The sequence below is a fragment of the Canis lupus genome, chromosome 27, assembly GCF_011100685.1.
Source record: "Canis lupus familiaris isolate Mischka breed German Shepherd chromosome 27, alternate assembly UU_Cfam_GSD_1.0, whole genome shotgun sequence".
Lineage (NCBI taxonomy): Eukaryota > Metazoa > Chordata > Mammalia > Carnivora > Canidae > Canis > Canis lupus.
This window is the reverse complement of record NC_049248.1, coordinates 14,161,224-14,183,200: the sequence shown is the minus strand read 5'-3', so window position 1 is coordinate 14,183,200 and position 21,977 is coordinate 14,161,224. Positions and strand designations below refer to the sequence as shown.

Here is a 21,977-nt window from a genome sequence, read left to right as displayed (position 1 = left end):
CCAAACAGAAAACCCATTCCGTGGCTGATATATAGGAGGCAACCAATAACACAGGTCGATGACTTCACTGCTGGTAATGATCATGACTTTGCTTGTGCTGATTCCACTGCGTAGGAATCTGTCAGCAAAAATTCCTGAAATGCTAATTTGGTCAGAAGTAAGGGAGGGCTTTATTGCCACACTAGTTTTCCAATGTGGGGAGATGCAGCCTTTGGCTACAAACCAAAGAGTAGTACTCTCCAGAGGGGAAGGTTTAGGCTCAGGGTTAAATAGGCAAAACCCACAAATTCTGCGCCCTCTCTCCAGATTGTCGGACTCAGGTGCCAAACTTCAGGGCACAGTGACAGGCAGGATACAGCCTGCTATTTCTGGTCCCAGTTTCAGGATGTGGCAGTCCCTGAGGAGTGTGATAAGACATGCTTCAGGGGTCTTTACGGGGATTTTGCTGAATTTTGTGAAATCTGTCACCATAGGCTGTGCTGACTGGTTTCGTTCCTCACCGTCATTCAGTCTGATTAAAATTCTAGTTTTTCTCTCTTGACATGAGGGAACCCCTCTTGTCTGTTAGCTGTTGCTATCTAATTAGTGGGGTCTTCTGCTCTCACATCTCTCCCACATGCTTCACTTACACTTTGAGATTCACCTCAGACACTACCTCCTCTTGTAGGACCCCTCGACCTTCCCCTTCACTTCCATGTTTTGGGGTTCAGGGCAGTCCAGGCCAGAATATGTCACGTGGGCATATTATTTTGAATGAAAATTACTTGAGAAATAGCCAGTGCAAGAAGAAAATTACTTGAGAAATAGCTAGTGCAAGAAGGAAAGTTACTTGAGAAATAGCCAGTGCAAGAAGGACTCCCCCTTCTCTGTCCCCTTGAAAATAGGAAATAAATTTCTCCTGAGAAAGGCATCTCCTCCCTGCCCCAGGAGGTAGAAAGAGAGACATTTTTATCATCAGAGATAGGGAATTCAGGGTGGAGAAGTCTCCCTAAACACTCTGCTTAGTTTCCCTATGGGCACTGGAAGAGGACTTCTGGCCAAGGCCTAGGTAAGAGGCCTGGGAATGAAGGCCCCAGGGCTGGACTGATAGTAGGCAGAGAGCAGGACCTCCCTCCAGAGGCTGCGGCACGGGGGCCGGGCACCGAGGCTGGCATGGAGAGGGCAGCTTTCTGTGGGAGCCGGTGCCACGGCCTCCGGTCAGGCCTGAAAAAGGCCACACCTGTGTGTTTCACCAAGACCCGACCTCCTCAATATTAAAAGCCAAAACGCAGAAAGAATGCACTAGAAAGGGCAGCAATGCTACCTGCCTGGTTTTCCGAGGGAGGCATGGAGAGCTGACATCCCTCCAGGGGCAGATTCCTAAGAGTCCAAACCTTGGGATCAGCTAACATGAAGCAGGAATGCACACTCTTCTAGTAAATCAGTAAACTGTGATCTAGTAGTTATCTATACCCTGAAAAAATTGGTGCAGTTCTTTTGTTAAAAGCAATAAAACAAAAATCAACATGGGAGTTTTGTCTTCCCCACATGTGATGTGTATATGATGTCTTTTCTGACACCAACAGCCAATCCTCTGACACCAACTAGGTAACCAATAATTCAATTCAGGGGGCACCTGGGGGGCTTGGTGTTGAGCACCTGCCTTCGACTCAGGTCATTATCCTGAGGTCCTGGGATCGAGTTCCACATCAGGCTCCCCATATGGAGCCTGCTTCTCCCTCTGCCTGTTCTCTGCCCCTCTCTCTCTCTCTCTCTCTCTCTCTCTCTCTGTGTGTGTCTCTCATGAATAAATAAATAAAATCTTAAAAAAAAAATTTAATTCAGTTTTGATTCCAGCTACCCAAGGTTAGCACTGACCCAATAGGTTAAGGGCTCAGTCTCACGGGACTGTCACCACTCCAGCCACCAGTCACGTGTACCAGAGACCCACCCATATTTCTGACAGACACACCATAAATCAGGGCTCCCACAACCCCTTCTTCAGTTTCCATAATTTGCTAGAATAACCCACAGAACTCAGGAAGATGCTTCACTTAATGATTATCAGTTTATTATACAGGATACACCTCAGGAACAGCCCGATGGAAGAAGATGTGGGGGCCAAGGTGGTGGTATGTGTAGAGCTTCCGTGATGTGCCATCCTCACAGCATGTTGATGGCTTCACCAACTCAGAAACTCTCAAAAACCACCTTGGTTAGAGATTTTTGTGGAGGTTCCATTATGTAAACATGGTTGATTAAATCATTAGCTATTGGACTAATCTCTCAGCAGTGAGAGGGTGGGTGGCAGGTCAAAAGTTCTAACCCTCTAATCCCATGGTCAGTTTTTCTGGCATTCAGGCCCTCATCCTGACACTATCTAGGGATCATCTCATTAGCATACAAAAAACACTCTTACCACTCAGGAAATTCTCAGGGTTTCTCAGGAAATTCTCAAGCCAGGAACAGGACCAAAAACAAAATACATTTTTATCATAACACAATCCAGCTTGCTGAAGATGGACAGGTTGGGAATAACATGAGGAGCCAGCTCCTCTCTTGCAGCTTCGAGAGACTGCTATCTTCCATTCATGCTCAATACAGAGCAGCTATTAGTAGTAGTGCGTATACTCATTATGATTGGTGTTGATTGGATATTGCATTGATTCCTGGAGCTGCTTGTAACAGATATCCACAAACTCTGTGGCTTAAAACAATAGAAATCTGTTCTTTCATAGTTCTCGAGTCCAGAACTATGAAATCAAGGTGGTGTCAGGTTGTGTGCCTTCTAAATCCTTCCTTATCTCTTCTAGCTTCTGGTGGATTCCAGGGTTCCAATTCCTGCCTCCATATGTACATGGCCCTCTCTTCTCTCCATGACTATCCCTATTGTGTGTCTTATGAAGACACTTGTTATCAGATATAGGGCCCACCCAGAGTATCTAGAATGATCTCATTTGGAGATCTTTAATTTAAGTACATCTGCAAAGATTTCATTTGCCAAATAAGGTAACATTCGCAGACCATGGAGATATCTGGGGCGGGGAGGGGGGGGGCACTATTCAACCTGCTAGAGACACATTTTACTCAACTCATATACTTCCTGAAGGGAGGCACAAAGCTTCCTCTTTTGCTTTCTTCTTTCCCAAGGCAGAGAAATTTAAACCAGGTCTGGATAAAAGCCAATGAGGAACTAGAACTTTCCTGCAGAAGTGAACACAGATTCTTGTTCTTTTCTTCCCCTCTCAACTCTCTCGCTGAGACTTCTGTGACCAGGAAGGCCCAGGGAACAAGGGTGAAACCCACAGAAAAGAAGCACAGCTGACTGCTGGAGATGGCAACTGCTTAAGCTTTAGGGAAGAAGGGCAAAAGAAATGATTCCTAAATCCAGCTCAACTGAAAAAGTAAAAAAGAGTGGCAGATTAGGTAGAAATTTGAGCATTTCTTTGGCACACTATTGACATTTGTGCCAAAGGACTTAAGACAACTTGCCACTACTCACTGGTGGAGACAGGATTTGTAACCATGTCTGCCTGCCTGTAGTCTCTATCCTTTCTGTCAAGCCCAGCAGGAAAATCAAATAGCATTCTCTGAAAAATGGCTATATTCTTCAGAAGTAGCCATCTATGATGGCTTTAGAGAAAACTTCCTAACCACCGGAGCTCTAAAACTGTAGAACAAACATTTCCCCTTTCCCAGAAATCCATAGAACTAGAAAGACCTTTTCCCAACTCATCTATTACCGTCTGTGATCCCAGCTTTCTTCTATTGTCCAACATTTATTGAACACCCACTGGTGGCTAGGGACATCCTTTAATTTAACCCACAACAACCTCTGAAATAATTATCTGTGCTTTACAGACTCTAGCGATAAAAATGAGCAATTTTCCTATCATTACACAGCTACCAAAAGTCAAGGCCAGTACTGGGGCAGAGGTTGGCCAGACCCCAGAGCCAATGATGCAGTTGAAACCCTGGGGTTATTACTTACTTTCTCTTCTCAATACTACTTATTTGATATTTGTGTTTGTTCTTTAATCATTTTGGAAATGTGCCTATACTTAATCATTATTGACTAATACTAAAGTGTCTTATACCTTCTTCACCCTCTGTCACTCAGACATAGAAGGTCATAGAGATAAATATTTTCTACACTTATCTGGGCTGGCTATCTTTTTTCTGCTGGAAAGGCTGGAAACTGTCTAGATACAACCCTATTCACTGGTACTGGTACAGATCCAAACTTCATCCTTTTTACTCAGTTCTGTGTCCCCAGGAATCAGGCATTCAGCAAATAAGCTTCTTTGAGTTCTGGTTACCAGTTGGATTTAGCCAATGGAAGATTGGAAAGAGGGAAGAGATTAGATGCAACTTCATGGCCATGTGACTTGTGTTATCACACACAGGGTCCCATGTTAGCAGGGCCTCATGCTTGGTTTAATGTTCTGCTGTCACTGTCTTGAAATCCTTAATAATTTTGAACAAGGAGCCGTGTTTTTTCACTTTGTATTGGGTCTTGAAATTATGTAGCCAATCCTAGAGGAGAAACTTTGGAGTGCAAGACTGCAGCTTCTGTGTCCTTTCCACACAGTTTTTTCCTCTCACTCCTTCAGATATGGGATGATCATGGAGCCTTTGCTATTATTAACACTGGGGTACTTTATCTTGCCTTACACCATGCGTACATCTTCAATAATCTCTTTGATTTGTGTGTATCTTACTTTCCTTCCAGACGCCTGACAATAAAGAGAGAAAATACATTATTTTATATATTCAAGAAGTATTTCCTGAGCATTTATTTTAAGTCAAGCATTGTTACAGGCTCTGGAGATACAGAAGAAGAAATAAAACACAAAACAAACAAATGAACAAGACCACTTTCCTTCTCTGTAGGAATTTATATTCTGCAGAGAAAGATGAAGGAGATAAAAAATACATACATGCCTATATAAATGATAGATCAGATGGTGGTAAGTACTGTTGAGAAAATAAAGCAGGGAGGGCACCTGAGTGGCTCAGTCAGTTAATTGCCCACCTCTTGGTTTTGGCTCAGGTCGTGATGGAAGATGCTGAGATGGAATCCCACATCCTGCTCCATGGAGTGGGCTTGAGATTCTCTCTCTCCTTCAGCCCCTCCCCTGTGCTCAAGCACTCTCTCTCTCTCTTTCTCTCTCTCTCTCTCTCTCAAATAAGCCTTGAAAGAAAGAAAGAAAGAAAGAAAGAAAGAAAGAAAGAAAGAAACAAACAAACAAACAAACAAACAAACAAACAAACAAACAAAAAACATAACAGGGAAAAGGGCTGACATGTCCTGGAGGAGTGTCATTTTGGAGAAGGTGGCCAGGCACAGCCTCCTTGATGAGATCTGAGTAAAGTGAGGTTGCCTGCCTGTAGGACACAGAAAGCAGAAGAAAAATCAATGAAAACGAGTGAAAGAACACAAGGGTGACATCATAAATACAAAAAAAAAAAAAAAAAAGAGATGGGAAAATGGGAAACTGCTCAACTGAGCCAAATACTACAGAGGACAAAAAGAATCCAGACTTAATTGAAAATTTCAATGGTATGGCAATTAGGAGTAGACTTAGGAACTCTGAGAATTTTCTAGAGAGTGAGAGATGGAAAGAATCAGATCAGAGGAAATTCCTGCCTGCCCTGAGATCTTATGAATCCTTACAATCACTAAATTCAATTTTAGCAAATAATTCTTCCTGCAAAATGCAAAGCCACCCAGAGAGCTACAAAGTTGTGCTGAGATGCTGGGACTGTTGGCCATCAGCTGACCTCACACCACTTGATTTATACTTAGCACCTCAGAGAAGCCCCCAATGGCTATATGTCATGGGTATTTGGAACCTCACTCTGACGATTTAAATTATAGTTACTGAGTCCACACATGGCAGAGATCGTATGTGTATCAAAGGAGACATTAATTACATCATAATTAAGATGTAACATGGGTTGGGTAAAGGCTTTCACCACATGCCCACAAATCTGCCTAAGCCAGCAGTTCTTTAACTTGAATTAGACTTCTAAGCCCCACTGATTCAAAAAGGAATCTCCATTTTAAATGAGGACTCTGGGTAATTCTGATGCAGGGGGTTGTTAGAACTGTTTATCATTTTTAAAATGATACCTAAGAATCATGTCTCTGTTTTCTTACTCTAGTTTCAATCTTAGTCCAGTGATCACGCTTTACTGTGTCCTGTACAGCCATCTTCTTCTATACAAAAGAACTGAATTGTTTTCACTTGGCTCCAAAGTCAAGGAGAGGACTTGGAGGGAGAATAGGGTAGCCCTAAGGCCAAGGGAAAATCTTCAGCATGAGCTCAAGTATATCTCAAGCATGCACTCCATCAGTCTAGGGTCTGGGCCTTTCATACAGCTCTACTTGATCATTGGTCACCTACTTCTTCCCCAAGACTAGGATTCCCTGAGCTGAGCCCAAGTATGAGAGCCCAGGGCCCAGGGGGCCAGCACAGGGTTTACTTCATTGTCAGGGCAGGGTCTCGCAGCCTTTTCCAACCAAGGTTCCTCATCTGAACCATGGAATGTGGAAAGTTATTTAAGTGACTCCTTCCTTAATTCTCCCCAAATGGTACATAACTAAAATCCATTCCAGATGTATAAGAGGTTAACTCATTACATACAAAGAATGTCTTTGGCCTTTAGGGCTCAGATTTCTCAAGGAGTCTAATTAAGAAAGGTTGGAAACTGTCTAGATACAACCCTATTCACTGGTACTTCTCCTTCAAAGTGAGTCCTAAATCAGCACTCCTCCAACCTCAACTCCAAGTGGTAAACTACAACAGTCATACATTGTCGCACAACTTCTAGCTGAACTGGCCCTTCAAAATTCATTTTTCACTTGACAGAGTAATAGCTACTAGATTTTATTTCATAAAGGAACACACTTAGCTAGAAAATAGATAAGATATGGCCTAAGTAAAATGCCTCATGCCCACTGGAAGCCCCAACCCCTCTGCTTCCCTGAGAGAAACATACATATAAACAATCAATGGCTGAATCCCACGAGCCATGAGATGTAGTATTTTCAGTATCATTGAGTTCTGAGTATTTTCAGTTTGCTTATTATTTCTTCCATCATCCATGAGTTATTTAATGTTATTTAAATGTGTATTTTAGGATTTTTTAATGTTTGGGGGAGGTTGTCATTACCTTTTTGTCACTGATTATCATTTAATTCCATTCTATCGCTATAAAATGGAATTCTCTGGAAGATGTTGACGGAGGTCATCAAGAAGATGTGACCACAGGTTGACTTATGAGCTGGACCAGGCAATCAGCAATTGGAGTTTCCTCACCTCCAATCCTGTCCCTGAAACATGCATTCCGCTCGCCTTCCCCACTTCCAGAGGCTGCCCAAGGACATGGCCTTGAGATACTGATACGGTGATGAGAACACCTGCATGGTGTACAGGACTGAACCCAGATAAGGCCTTCATATAAACTTTTAAGATTTGGTGGGTGGGTGCTGGGATTCATTTGCCCCTCATGACAAGCCTCATATGTAAGCTCTCTTGCTTATTAAAACTGCATGCCTGGGATCCCTGGGTGGCGCAGCAGGTTTGGCGCCTGCCTTTGGCCCAGGGCGCGATCCTGGAGACCCGGGATCGAATCCCACGTCGGGCTCCCGGTGCATGGAGCCTGCTTCTCCCTCTGCCTGTGTCTCTGCCTCATTCTCTCTCTCTCTCTCTGTGACTATCACAAATAAATAAATAAATAAAAAAATTTAAAAAAAACTGCATGCCTAAAATAGCTCATTAAGAACCTTTATATAGATTAAAAGAATAATAATAAAAAAAATAAACCTCCATGCCACCTACCAGCCTGCTTCTTTCTTCCATCTCTCTCTGCTTTCTGCTAGCAGGGCCAGTTTCAGATTTCACCTGAAAAGCTCCCCAGGGGTTTGTGAACTGGCGATTGCTGGACCAGCCAGGAGACTGAAGAAACTGGCCTCAGAAAAGAGGCATTTGTGGGGGCGGGGGGAGGTTCCCTTCTTTGTGGGAAAAGGGGTCCCTTAGGTTAGATAATGGCCTGTAGACTGAATGTGAGTAGGGGAACACACTGAAAACACTGGCTGCTTTAATACACTTGTTTAAGAAACTGCATATGGCATCCTGGGCAGAGCATCCCTGAGCAGGTAAGCAGAGTGAAGAGGAGGTGTTGTGCCAAGTGACAGTGCAGCCAATGAAGCGCCCCTGCCATCCGACACCAAACACAAAGGAAAGCGTCCAGCCCGGCAACAGCAACCCCAGCTAGTGGGGAGCCCCCAGTTCAGGAAATGTTCATGACCAGAGAATATACTCCCACTGAGCTTATTGATAGAGCTGCCAAATTCCCGCAAAAGGCCTAGAAAGGGATCCAAGTGTGGTTAGTGCAGCTAGGAGATGCAGGGGTCCCCGGCATTTCTCTGACCAGGCAGGAGGCAGAGAAAATGAGCAACATCAACCACAGACACTGCCCTCAGGCAGCACCTGCTTAGCACTCAGAGGTTTGAGGTCCTCACTCCTTTATACACTGGATTATTCTAGCTGGCAGGGAGGCTCAGCCCCATGAGGAGGACCTCTTTGGGCATCTGGTACCCTGGACATCTTTAGAGGAGATATAAGAAATTATTGGAGCTTCCTCCTCCTCTTCCAGTCCCTGATGATTTAGGAGTCAGGGGCTTCAGTGCAGACATTACCTGATCCAAGAACCACACTGCCTACAACCAGCCACGAAAATGGCACAGAAATGACATCAAGAAACTGCATCACAAAGATATGAATCTCTTAGGAGGGTGGACCCCAAGTTCCTGAGAAACATGCGCTTTGCCAAGAAGCACAGCAAGAAGGGCCTAAAGGAGATGGAAGCTAACAACACCAAGATCATGAGTGTATGTGCCGAGGCTGTCAAGGCCCTGGTAAAGTCCAAGACCCCAAAGGGCAGCAGTCACAAGCTCAATCAACTTGAGCTTACATCACTCACCCCACGCTCTAGAAATGTGCTTATGCCCATATTGTCAAGGGTCTCAGGCCCTGTTGGCCAAATTCCAAGGCCAAGGCTCAAACCAAGGCCCAGAACAAGTTGTGGCTCTGGCTCCAGCTGCAGCCACAGCTCATTCTCTCAAAGGTGGCTCAGGCCCAAAAAAGAAGGCTCCAATGTAGAGGCTTCTATCTGCCGATGTAGGACAGGAGGACGGCTGTGACCCCTGGGCTTCTTTCTGCAGAGACTGGCATCCTCCTGTGCTAACTGTATAAATAAACCTAAGGCAGGATGTGTCAAAATAGAAAAAAAAAAGGAAAAGAAAATTCTTAGAGGGTTGGAAATGAGAGAGACCACCTGCATCCCTGTCTTTGAAGGCCCTGATCAGGCCACATTCACTGCAGGAGTGAAGACTAAGATGCTCCAGTCCACCCCAGCATCTCCAGTCCACCCCAGTGTGGGACGCTGATATTCCTGCTGAGCCTGTTGTGAGACAGGACATTTATGATGTTGGCTGATCCATTGCTGATCTGGGGGAGACTGACAAATACCAGAGACCAGTGTGGGCTGTGAAAAAGATCCAAAATGGAAAGGGAGCGGGAAAAGCCAAAAGGCTGTAAAGGGTCCAATGAAAATAACCCAGAAACAAGTGTGGTTTGACCTTATGGCTGAGGGGATCCCATCTGAACACATGGGCCAACAACCCAAAACCGCATTGGTTGTCCTGTGGAAAGCCTTAAAGCCAGAACAGTTCAGATCAGCCCCGTTTGCCTCTGCCAGCCCTGAGGGATACAGTCCCTTGCACTGCTCCTGCAGAGGCCCCAGGGATACAGTCTTATTTAGGGATGGGTGCCTCCCATGCTCCAGGTATAGGACGCAAGCCAAGATTACCTCCATGTGAAGGTCATTAGAGGTGACCAGAAGCCTCATACAGAGCTCACCATTCACTGGTCCTCCAGAAATAAACACAGGGTGACAGCTCTGGTGGACACTGGAGCCAAATGTCCTCTAATACATGGTAATCCTCTGAAGTTTCCGGGCCCCCCTCAGTGTCATCAATGATTATGGAGGGCCAATAGTTAGGGTCAGAAAGCTCCTTTTGACACTTCAAATTCAGTGTTCCCCACCCCTGCCCAAGAACATGATATTTTTTATCTCTCCAATACCAGAGAATGTATTGGGCATTGAAATCCTCCAAAATCAGACTCTGCCAACCTGTATCGGTGAATTCCACCTCTAGGCTAGAGTAATCAAGCCAGTGCTGAGAGGAAATGCCAACTGGTAAGTCTGCTGCCCCCATGAGGGGTGGTCACTGTCAAACAATATAAATTCCCTGGGGCATAAGGAGATAGGAGAAACTATGCAGGAACTGCCCTGTGGGCACTGTACTTCCTGCTCCGAGTGCTTTCCTATAGCCCAGTGTGACCTGTAAATAAGCTTCATGGCAGACGACCGTGGACACCTGAGAAGTGAACACGATATTCCCCTCCCCATCCATGCAGCTGTGTCCAACATGGCCACCATCTTAGATACCTTGCCCAGGGTCCTAGGAGTGCACCATGCTGTGCTGGACTCAGTAAATGCCTTTTTCAGAAAATCCTTGGCACCCAAGTCACAAGAGCAATTTGCCTTCACATGGGAGGAGCAATAGTAGGCTTCCCCAAGGTTACCTGCACAGCCCCATCATATGTCATGTGATGACAGCCCAAGATCTGTCCCTGTACTCCTTCCTCACATTAGTACAATGGGCCCAGTACATCGATGGCCTACTGCTAAAGTGAGGATTTGCTTCTGTTGCAGGACACCTCACAGGCTTTGCTGGGACATTTGTGAGGGAGAGGATGGGCAGTGAACCCACAGAAAATTCAAGGCCCTGGCACCACCATAAGGTGTTGGGAGTCATCTAATCAGGCAAGACACAAGTTATCTCAGAAGCTATGATGAATATGTTGCAAGCCTATTCAACCCCTATGGGTGTGAAAGAGGTGCAAGCCTTTGCAGGGATTTGGGGGTTTTTGAGGACTTTTGTTCTCCACCTGGCACAGTGTCTCCATCCCTTATACTGCCAAGTAAAGAAAGAGCATGTAAGGGACTGGGAATCAAAGCAGCAAGCACCTTTGAGGAAGCAAAAGTACTACTGAAGCAGATGAAAGCTCTGAGCATCTCCCCAGCAGGGCTAGCATTTGAATTAGATGGGTCAGGCACTGTGACAGAGACAACAGAAGGTGAGAGTGCCCCTAGGGTTTTGGTCCTAGCTCTGGAGGGGGGTAGAAACCCAATTTACCCCCATAGAGCCCTAGCAATTTACCCTTCAGGAGATACAGCAGATTGAGCACACAGACAGAGTGGCCACCATTGCATCTGGGTGGGATGGAATATTGCCAAGGATACTAGACTGCCCTTGAAATACAGCGAGTTGGTTAATGCAGTAACAGCATGTCTCGTGTGTTCTAAATAGTGCCCCCCGGCAACTGCCAAAGGAGTCTAGGACCATCCACTGGAGTTCCCAATCGGTGATAGGCAAATTCATTATATTGGCAAATTGATTATATTGGCACTTGCTGCTCTGACCATGCATACCCACATTATTATTATCCTATGCAAGATGAGTATTTTTGGTGCCAGCTGTGCCAATGGGAGGAGTATTTCAAATTTCTCTACTAAAAATAGTCCCTTCCAGTTTTTAGTCCAGACTGAAAAGAAATCTCTTTCTCTGTAGCACCACTGCCCTTCCTATATTCTTTTGAACCATCTCCCTTTCCACTCTCTTCTAGAGTGTTTCTCATGGTCTTAACTTGCTTGTGTCTCATGTCATCCATGCCACATTATAGTAGTTGTTTCAATGAGTGTGGAAGACATTCTTTTTCCTCTTATGCTAATTTTTTCTAACTTTATGATTCTTTATTGCATAAATAGCACATCTTTCTTTTAGAATATTGTGAAATCACAGATAAAAAAAGAAAATGAAGGCCACTCAAGCTTCCATATGTGTTTCTTTACATAGGAAAACCACCCATTATATTTTATGTATACTTCCATACCTTTTTTCCATGCACAGTATCTAATTATTTTACATAAAATTTACATAAATAGATAATATGAATAATACCTTGTGATTATGTTAATTTATGTTGATTTACATTAATTTATGTTAATTTATTATATGTTAATATAACGCAATAATAATAGATTATGTTAATATAATGTTAATATAATGTATCTAGCTCTCACAGATTCAAAGATACTCCACTCTCATAGCCAATATTGCACTAATTATACGGCAGGTATATGCTCCCATGCAAATTTCTTTCTCCTGAAGTCTTAACATGATTTTAGTTCATGACATCCTCCTGAGCATATGCTCGTTATGCCTATTCCAAAATGCATTCTCGTTAGATGCTCATCAGCCTAAGACCTGCCCCTGTCTCCAGATTTCATCTGTTAAATAACCCTCAACAATGAGAATTTGTGACTAGGAAATCAAATAGATTAAGTTTTTGAAGAATCAGGACAGGAAATTCAGCCCATGTTGCTCAGACCCTTGTGTGAACCAGGCAGCCCACTCTAGCTAATTCCATTTGTTCTGATTGGAGGATCTCAAGAGACTAGTATTTAGCATGCCTGTATGGAGCAAATGTACCAGTCATAACAAGCTGAGAATTTCAGTTTGTGCAAATTTCTTTTCTTTTAATGTTTTTTTTTATTTTTATTTATTTATGATAGTCACACAGAGAGAGAGAGAGAGAGGCAGAGACACAGGCAGAGGGAGAAGCAGGCTCCACGCACCGGGAACCCGACGTGGGATTCCATCCCCGGTCTCCAGGATCGCGCCCTGGGCCAAAGGCAGGCGCTAAACCGCTGAGCCACCCAGAGAACCCAGTTTGTGCAAATTTCATATTGCTGATTATTAGTGAATGCATTATTGCTTCTAAATTTATCTCTTATTTTTAAATTGAACCAGTCCTCAAGAGGCCAGTCACCTCCTGTTAGCTGACAATTAGCTTCCTGCACCATTAAAGCTGAGAACCAGGGTGGCATCACCTAGGCAATTTCATGTGGTAGTAGCTTCTCTGGGCTCCCAGCCACCAGGTTCCTTAAAATACATTGTGTCACTCTGCCTACAGCAATCCTGGTATGTTCCACTCCCAATGCAACAAAGTCTTGACTCATCCTCCTATTATCATGTAATACACCTTGTTCTTTGCATATCATTCAAATAGGCTGATGAGTTTCAAACAATTTTTTAGTAGTACAATTCTTAAAAATTAAACAAAGTATGAGATTCCAGAGTCTTTGAGTTGAACTGCATGAACAGAGGGACTTTAAAATCTTTTCCCTGCCTGCCTCCTCTCTTCTTCTGCTAACATCTATCAACTCACTTTAAGAACCAGTTCCAGGATGTACTTCACCCTAAGCTGGATGCTTCCTTCTTTGAACTCCCAAAATATCCTGGGTTGATCAATTACTGTGCTTACTACACTACATTATAATGACATGCTTATGCCTTGACTGCCCTAAAACTAAGAGATCGTTGAGAGCAGATTTTGTCTTCCTCTTCCTAATCCCAAATGCCTAGCAGAGTTTCAGATACATGTCTCTTGATGAATGAATGAGGAATGAATGAACATCTAAAGCACTAGTCAACATGTAGTTCAAAGGCAACTGTATTACTTTATATTTATTTCGTATTGAATATGTAAGCTTTCATACTTGGTTAGGCAGATCTGCCCATCTGACAACGTAATTACAATTGCAAAAATAAGAATAGGTCAAATTTATTGGGCATGTACCATGCATGATAAGTAGCTTTACACCCATTAGGTCATTTAATCCCCAAAACAATACTGCAAAGTAAGTGTTGTCATTTAAATTTTTCAGACAAAGAAACTGACTCCAAGCCCACACTTACAGCATATTGCTCATATTATCCAGTTCACCACAGGCAAGCAGATCTCATGTGTCACCTATGGCCCCTGCCCTCAGATTAAATCTAGCCACAAAGCAAGGTATACTGTGGTGGTCTATAGCTGTCTCCATATTTTCTTCAAGCTCCTCCACTTCTCACTGACTATATACTTCTGCATCCATGAGGAGCATCTCCAGTTAGGCTTACAAAATCATATGACTTAAAATATTAGGCTGCAAAGGCGATAGGAGACAATGGCCATTGCTAGAAGGGGAAATGAAGAAATTTGTTTGGCTTGTTTTTAATGATAGGTTTCAGCAGGTTTATATGTTTTGCAAAATGAAAGAATAAAGAGAGAGGATAGAGAAGAGAGAATAAAGAGTTGATAGCATTAGGTTGAATTAGGAATGAAAAGGGGAAAGACAACAGGAGGATCAGACAAGTCAGAGAGATGGATCTTAAATAATCAGAGAAGTGCTCCTCCATTACCATAGCGACTGGAATGGAGATGGCTGGAAATCCAGATACTTAGGTATTGTTGCTGGAGGGAAGACGAGAGAGTTCCCACCTTAGGATTTTGACTTTCTCTTTGCAGTAGATGGGTCATCTTCTCAGAACAAGGAAAATTATAGGAGAAATTTGAAGAGAGTGAAGAGAGTTTGTGGAAGAGAGAAAGCAAAGTGACCAAAGAAACAATAGCATGCCTAGGCAGAGTTGGAAGGCCATTCCAGGTTGAGATTTCTGAGTGCCTAATGGCAATTTTCCTGCTGATTAGTTTTCTCCATCAGAACTCAGCTAGTGGAGTGGAGGCACAGACAAAACAGACAGTTGGATTCGTGAAGATATTTAGTCAACTAGGTTGAACTGGTAACTGTGATGCCATTAAGAATGCCTAAGTAGGCCCACCGTGATGCAAGGTGGTCCTCTTAAAGCTTCAGTAACCCAATGATGCCAGTTCAGTCCTTTTCATTTCAAAGCAAAGAGGTTGGCTTAGAAATGTATGATATAAAGTAGAACCATAGGAAACCCTCACCAGATTAAACATCACAGACCTAAAGACTTAGCTACTTTGACATGTGTAGTTTAACTCTAATGGAGACTCTAATGTGCTTTAATTTATGTATTTATGTGAAATCTAAAACTATTTTCCTCACCACATCTCCAATGTCCAGCACAGTACCTGACACATGTCAATGTACAGTAAGTGTTTAACGAATGTTAGTTTCAGTATGACTTGCTACAGAGATGGTAAAAAGTATTCTTGGAAACCATAATCTTGGATAAGGTGACTCACCAAGGATATTAGTTCTCCCAAAACTAACATAAGATTAACACAATTTCAATAAAATATCAACAAAAGTTTTGTGGAATTAGGTAAGTTTTTAATAAAGTTCCTATAAAAAATAAACATGCAAGAATAGATAGGAAAATACAAAAAGAAAAACAAAGGGGACTAGCTCAACCAAATATTTTTTTTTAAAGATTGTATTTATTTATTCATGAGAGACACAGAGAGAGGCAGAGACACAGGCAGAGGGAGAAGCAGGCTACATGCAGGGAGCCCAACATGGGACTCGATCCTGGGTCTCCCGGCATCAGGCCCTGGGCTGAAGGCTCCTGGGCTGAAGGTGGTGCTAAACAGCTAAGCCACCAGGGCTGCCCAGCGCAACCAAGTATTAAAATATATTGTAAAGCCTCTATAATTAAAACAATGTGGCAATGGGGACATAAATAGATAGATGAGCCAATGAAATAGAATAAACCTTAGGTAGACATGGAAATTAGTGTATGATAAAGACGGCATCTCGAATAATTTGGGATGAAGACGGACTTTGGTAATAAATGATGTTGAGACAACTGCTTGGCCATTTGGGAGAAAATATATCCATGACTAACATTGTATATGAGTAAACTTCAAATGCATCAGGAAAGTAAAAGTAAAAAAGGAAGCTATACGAGGATTAGAATAAAGCACAACTGAATTCTTCTTAAACATTAGTATAAGGAAAAGTATAAGGAAAAGTTTTGAAATTATAAAAATTACTCAAGTATCCAAATCCTGAGGAAATAAATCAAATATTTATAAATGTGACTATGCAAAGATACAAAATTTTGTGCGGCAAAAAAAAAAAATGCTATCAGACTGGCACATATTCTGTTGATAAGATTTTGTGGAAGCAGGCATTCTCTTATTTGGTGGTGGAAATACAAACTAGTACACCCTTGTGGAGGAGGACTCAGCAAACGAGTCAGTATAACAAAAGTACATATGTCAATACTTTTTGACCCAGCTATCCCACTTCTAGGAATTTACCATGAAGATACACCTTCCAACAGTATGAAAATATATATGCACATTGCAGGGTTGTTTGTAACTGCAAAATATTGGGAACAATGTAAATGCCCATACATTCATAGCTGTTCAATAAACTGGTAATCCAAAAAAATGCTGTAGGAAATAATGGTCTCCATGAACTGCTGTGTTATATTTTTTTAAGTGAAAAGAGCAACGTGTAAAAGAGTATTTATTATGATACCTTTCAACTAAAAAGGGAAAATAAAATATACATGTATCATTTGTGGAAAAATAAATGAGGAAGGATAAACCAAAACCCTACAAAATTGATTCTCTATAGGAAGTGTATGGGAATGGGACATAAAAAATGTGAGAATTGGAGCAAGGTAGAAGGGATGGGAAGGAAGTTGTGATACTTCCCTCGGTGTAACTTTCTGTGTTATGAATTTTAGAACCATGCTAGTGGTTCATCTACTCAGATTATAAATAATCTAAATCAACCAGGATTGAGAAGGAAGGACACACTAAAACTGGAATGACAACAATAATAAAACCGCTTAAATGTATTATAAATGAAAGCCATAAGTACACTGAAGGGATTGAGAAAGAAAAAAATGAACAAATGAGGGAGGGGTAAATGGCAGGGCAGGGAAGCAAAAATATTCACCATATTCAACCAATATGTTGTATAATGTACAAAAATTAATTCAAAAAGGATCATAGACCGAAATGTATAGCATTTCTAGATGAAAACATTGGAATTCATAAAAATTAAGAGTTTCTGCTCTTTTTTTTAAAGATCTTATGTATTTATTCATGAGAGACACAGAGAGAGAGGCAGAGACACAGGCAGAGAGAGAAGCATGCTCCCTGCAGGAAGCTCGATGCGGGACTCGATCCCAGACCCTGGGATCACCAGCTGAGCCAAAAGCAGATGCTCAACCACTGAGCCACCCAGGTGCCCCCTTTTTTCTCTTTTTATTGAGTTTTTGCTCTTTCAAGACACTGTTGAGAGAATGGAAAGATAAACAATGGACTGCAAGATAATATCTGCAGATGAGATATCTAGTAAAAGTCTTATATCTATAATATATAAAGAACCCTTAAAACTCATTAAGAAGGATCAATACCTGAGAGACATCAGCAAGATGGCAGAATAGAAAGCTTGGCACCCTCCTTCCTCCCACAGACCCATCAATTCAACAGTAATACACAGACCAATTCCATTTGTGAGAAATCCAGAAACCAGATAAGAGGTTCCCACACTGTGTGCAAGTGCAAAAACATCCATATGAAAGCCAGTAAGAGAACTCAAGGACCCTCTCATCATAATCCCTCCCCTCTGGCACAGCACCACCTAACTGAGAGGAAGCCCTCAGTCCCTAGCTTGTTTCTAGGGAGGGAAGAAAAGGACTGAATGATGTACCCAACATTCTCACCTTTCTGAGGACTTCCCAAGGGACTGGTTTCTGTCTTGCTTGAGTTTGAGCACTGAGAACAGAGGCCCCACATTGGGAACCACTGAGAACAGAGGTAGCAGTCAGGACTACATATACACATCTCCCACAGATCCTCTTCCGAGTTCAGTGTACAGTGAAAAAAATGGAAACCCTCATAGCCTCGCTTCTCTCCCTGGGGAAGGAAGGAAGTGGACCTTGCATCCCACAATCCAACTATTGGGAAACTGTCTGAAGGGACTGGCTTGTATCTTAACCTGAACGCTTCTTAGAATGTTGATAAGATACCAAGCATACTCTAGATGCCTGGAGGCTTATGAGAATAAAGGCAAACATTTGGACCAGCATTTACTCACCCACCAGAGTCCCCTACACTTGACTCAGCACAGCCCAATCAGGAAGATTCCCAGCTCCTAGGTAATCCCTGAAGAGGAAGACAAGAGACTGAAACATACATACAACATTCAGATTTTGAGGTGGCTGCCTGAGAACTGGTTCCAGTCTTGCCTGTCTCAGAGCACAGATGGAACCTGACATACTCTAGACATCTGGTGATCTCTGAGAACAAAAAGATCAGAGCTGCTGCTCTGGAAGATCTATGATATAGCAGACAGATACCAGAGGGAGGAAGGGATTATAAAATCCTGAAATAAGAAACCAGCAGATCCTTCTGATTGGGAATTTATACAAACAAGACCAGGGAAGACATACAGATAAAGAAAATTTGAGAGCCCCACCCCCCACATTTCTCTGGCAGGGCTGATTGGTAAGAGTCTCCTTCTGTATGAAGCCAGTCCAGGAATATTGGGAGAGGAGGTGTTTTTTCCAATGCAAAGATCCCAATACAAAGAGTGAAGAAAAACAAAAAAAACAGGGAAACATAGCCCCAGAAAAGGAACAAGCTAAATGTCCAGAAACTGACACTAATGAAATGTAGGTTTAAGAATTATCACACAGAGAATTCCAAATAACTATCATAAAAATATTCAGTGAGTTCATGGTAACAATGCATAACAAAATGAGAATCTCAACAAAGAGAGGTATAGAAAATAACCAAACTAAAAACTTGGAGCTGAAGCTTCAATACAACAGCTGAACTGAAAAATTGACTAGAGGGGTTTAACAGCAGATTAGCAAGCATAAGAAAAAAAAATGAGTGAACTCAAAGAAATGTCATTTGAAATTATCCAGCTGGAAGAACAAAAAGAAGAATGAAAAATTCGAGGGACTTAAGGTAGGCCATCAAATAGACCAATAGTATGGGAATCTCAGAAGGGGCGTGCAGAAGGAGAAGAAAGCTATTTTAAAAACTAATGGTCAAAAACCTTCATATTTCAGGAAAGAAATGGACATCCAGCTCCAAGAATGCCAACAGTCTCCAAAGAAAGGATGAATCTAAAGAAGTCCACACTGACCACAATATAATAATCAAACTGTCAAAAGCTAAAGACAAGGAGAAAATTTCTTTAAAAAGAAGATTTTAGGGACACCTGAATGGCTTAGTAGCTAAGCATCTGCCTTGGGCTCAGGGCGTGATCTGGAGTCCTGGAATCAAGTCCCACATCAGGCTGCCTGCATGGAGCCTGCTTCTCCCTCTGCCTGTGTCTCTGCCTCTTAAAATTTTTTTTAAAAAGATTTTATTTATTCATTCATGAGAGACACACAGAGAGAGGCAAAGACGTAGGAAGACAGAGAAGCAGGCTCTCTGCGAGAAGCCTGATGCAGCACTGGATCCCAGGAACCCCAGGATCACGACCTGAGCCAAAGACAGACACTCAACCACTGAGCCACCCAGGTGCCTCAAAGAGAAAATTTCTATAGCAGACTTACAAGAAATGCTAAAGGCAGTTCTTCAACTTGAAACAAAAGGATTCTAAAAAGCAATACAAAAGCATACAAACCATAAAACTTGCTGGTAAAGGTAAATATAGAGAGAAATGCAGAATACTGTAATACTCCAACAGTGATGTGCAAATCACTTTTAGTTCAAGTGTAGAAGTTAAAATACAAAAGTACAAAAAAAAACTATAAGTAAAAGCTATAAAAATCTTACATGAAGTGGATACACAATAAAAAAAGATGTAAAATTTGGGCAGCTCAGTGGTTTAGTGCTGCCTTCAGCCCAGGACATGATCCTGGAGACCCGGAATTGAGTCCCACGTCGGGCTCCCTACATGGAGTCTGCTTCTCCCTCTGCCTATGTTTCTGCCTCTCTCTCTCTCATGAATAAATAAATAAAATCTTAAAAAAAAAGATGTAAAATTTGGCATCAATAACATAAAGTGTTTGTGGGGGAGACATAAAAGTAAAGAGTCTTGTGACTAAAGAGTTTTTGTCAACTTAAAGCAGGGTGTTAAAAGTATAAGAAGTTTTATGTAAGAACTATGATAATTACAAAGAAAATACCTATAGAAATGCACAAAAGAAGGGGTGCCTGAGTGACTCAGTCAATTGAGGGTCCAATTCTTGATTTTGGCCTTGGGTCATGATCTTGGGGTGGTGGGATTGAGCTCCATGTCAGTCTCCATGCTGGATGTGGAGCCTACTTAAGATTCTCTCTCTCTCTCTCTCTCTCTCTCTCTGCCCCTCCTCCTCCTTGTGCGCACTCTAAAAAGAAAGGACACAAGAGAAAGTGAGGAAATGAGAAAACAATCAAAGCATGCTACTCAAAAAGATGATAAATTTTTTTTAAAAAAAATCAATAAACCACAAAGGAAGACAGCAAGAGAGAAAAGGGACAAAAGAGCTACAAAAGAGATATCAAACAATTAATAAAATGGCAATAGGAAGACCTTCTCTCTCAATAATTACTTTAAATGTAAATGCATTAAACTCCCCAATCAAAATACATACAGTGGTTGAAAGGACAAAAAAAAATTTTTAAGATCCAACTATATGCTTAAAAAAATTTTAAGAGCCAACTATATTTATGGGCCTACTCTAGATTTAAGGGCACACAGAGACTGAAAGGAAGGGATGGCAAAAATACAGAGCAAAATAGGAGCAAATAAACTTCAACAGCATATTGTGAGGATCTTATACATGACCAAGTGGGAATTTTCGCTAGGATGCAAGGTCAGTTGAATGTAAGTAAATCAATCAGTGTAATATATTACAGTAACAGAATAAAGGGAAAAAAAATCTGATCATCTCAAAATATGCAGAAAAAGCCTTTGACAAAATTCAATATACTCCCATGATTAAAAACTTGCAACAGAGTAGGGGCATCTAGGTGGCTCAGTAGGTTAAGCATCTACCTTCAGCTCTGGTCATGATCCCAGGGTCCTGGGATTGAGCCCTCATTGGCTACCCTGCTCAGTGGGGACCCTGTTTCTCCCTCTTCCTGCTGCTCCCCCTGCTTGTACTCTCTCTCAGGTAAATGAATAAATAAAATCTTTAAAAGAAAAAACTTGCAACAAAGTGGAAATAGAAGGAAATTACCTCAACATAACAAAGGCTCTATATGAAAAACTCCCAGCTAACTTCATACTCAACAATGAAAAACTGAAACTCCCTCTAAGGTCAGGAACAAGACAAGGATACTCACTCTTGCCATTTTTTTTAAGATTTTATTTATTTAAGAGAGAGAAAGAGCATGAGCAGGAGGAGGGGGCAGAGGGAGAGGGAGAGAGAAAAACTCAAACAGACTCTGCTCAGCGCGGAACCTAATGCAGGGCTTGATCTCATAACCCTGAGATGATGACCTGAGCCAAAACCAGCAGTTGGTTGCTGACCTGACTGAGCCACACAGGCGCCTCTAAGCTGCATTTCAAATGTATAAATTGTATTTTCCCGTGGTGATACTGTAGAGGAGGAAAAACTTTTCTTTGACCTGTGATCCCTGTGTGGATCTGAGAATGACAGTGACAAAGACAGATTAACAGGAGCAAAGCATACAAATTTTATTGAATTATGTACACAGAATTCTTCACAAGAGAATGAAAATGGAAACAAGTGACCAGAACAGGAAGTTTTTATATCTTTTGGGCAAAGAAACAATACATTTGTGAAGAAGTGACAAGACAAAGGGGTTTAGAACTAGGACTAGGAAAGATCCTTATCTTTCTTAAATAAAAGTTCATTTAACAAGGTTCGTTTTCAGATTCTTCTGGTGTTCTCTCTGGGCTGATAAAAGTCTGTCTCCAGTAAATGAATCTATTTCCTGCTTTCATGCAGAAAAAGCCACTTTTCTGCGTTTATTGCTTCTTAATTGCCTTCAGCTCAAATAACTTTTATTTCAAAGAGGCCTATATGAGGGCAGCATTCTGGTTTCCTTCAGTATATTTCAGTTTGTATATTGGAATACCATAGATTTTTAAAATAAATTAAAACTGAAAAGATGGAACACCTG

At 42.0% G+C, this 21,977-nt stretch overlaps 1 long non-coding RNA gene across 1 annotated transcript in view; it reads right to left on the bottom strand.

Moving 5' to 3' along the window:
• Window positions 1-2,028: 2,028 nt before the first annotated feature.
• LOC102154873 overlaps window positions 2,029-21,977 on the bottom strand; it is a 66,214-nt gene continuing 46,265 nt past the window's right edge. The window contains exon 2 of the long non-coding RNA XR_005379892.1: window positions 2,029-4,715. This is a non-coding gene — a long non-coding RNA (uncharacterized LOC102154873). The remainder of the gene's footprint in view (window positions 4,716-21,977) is intronic.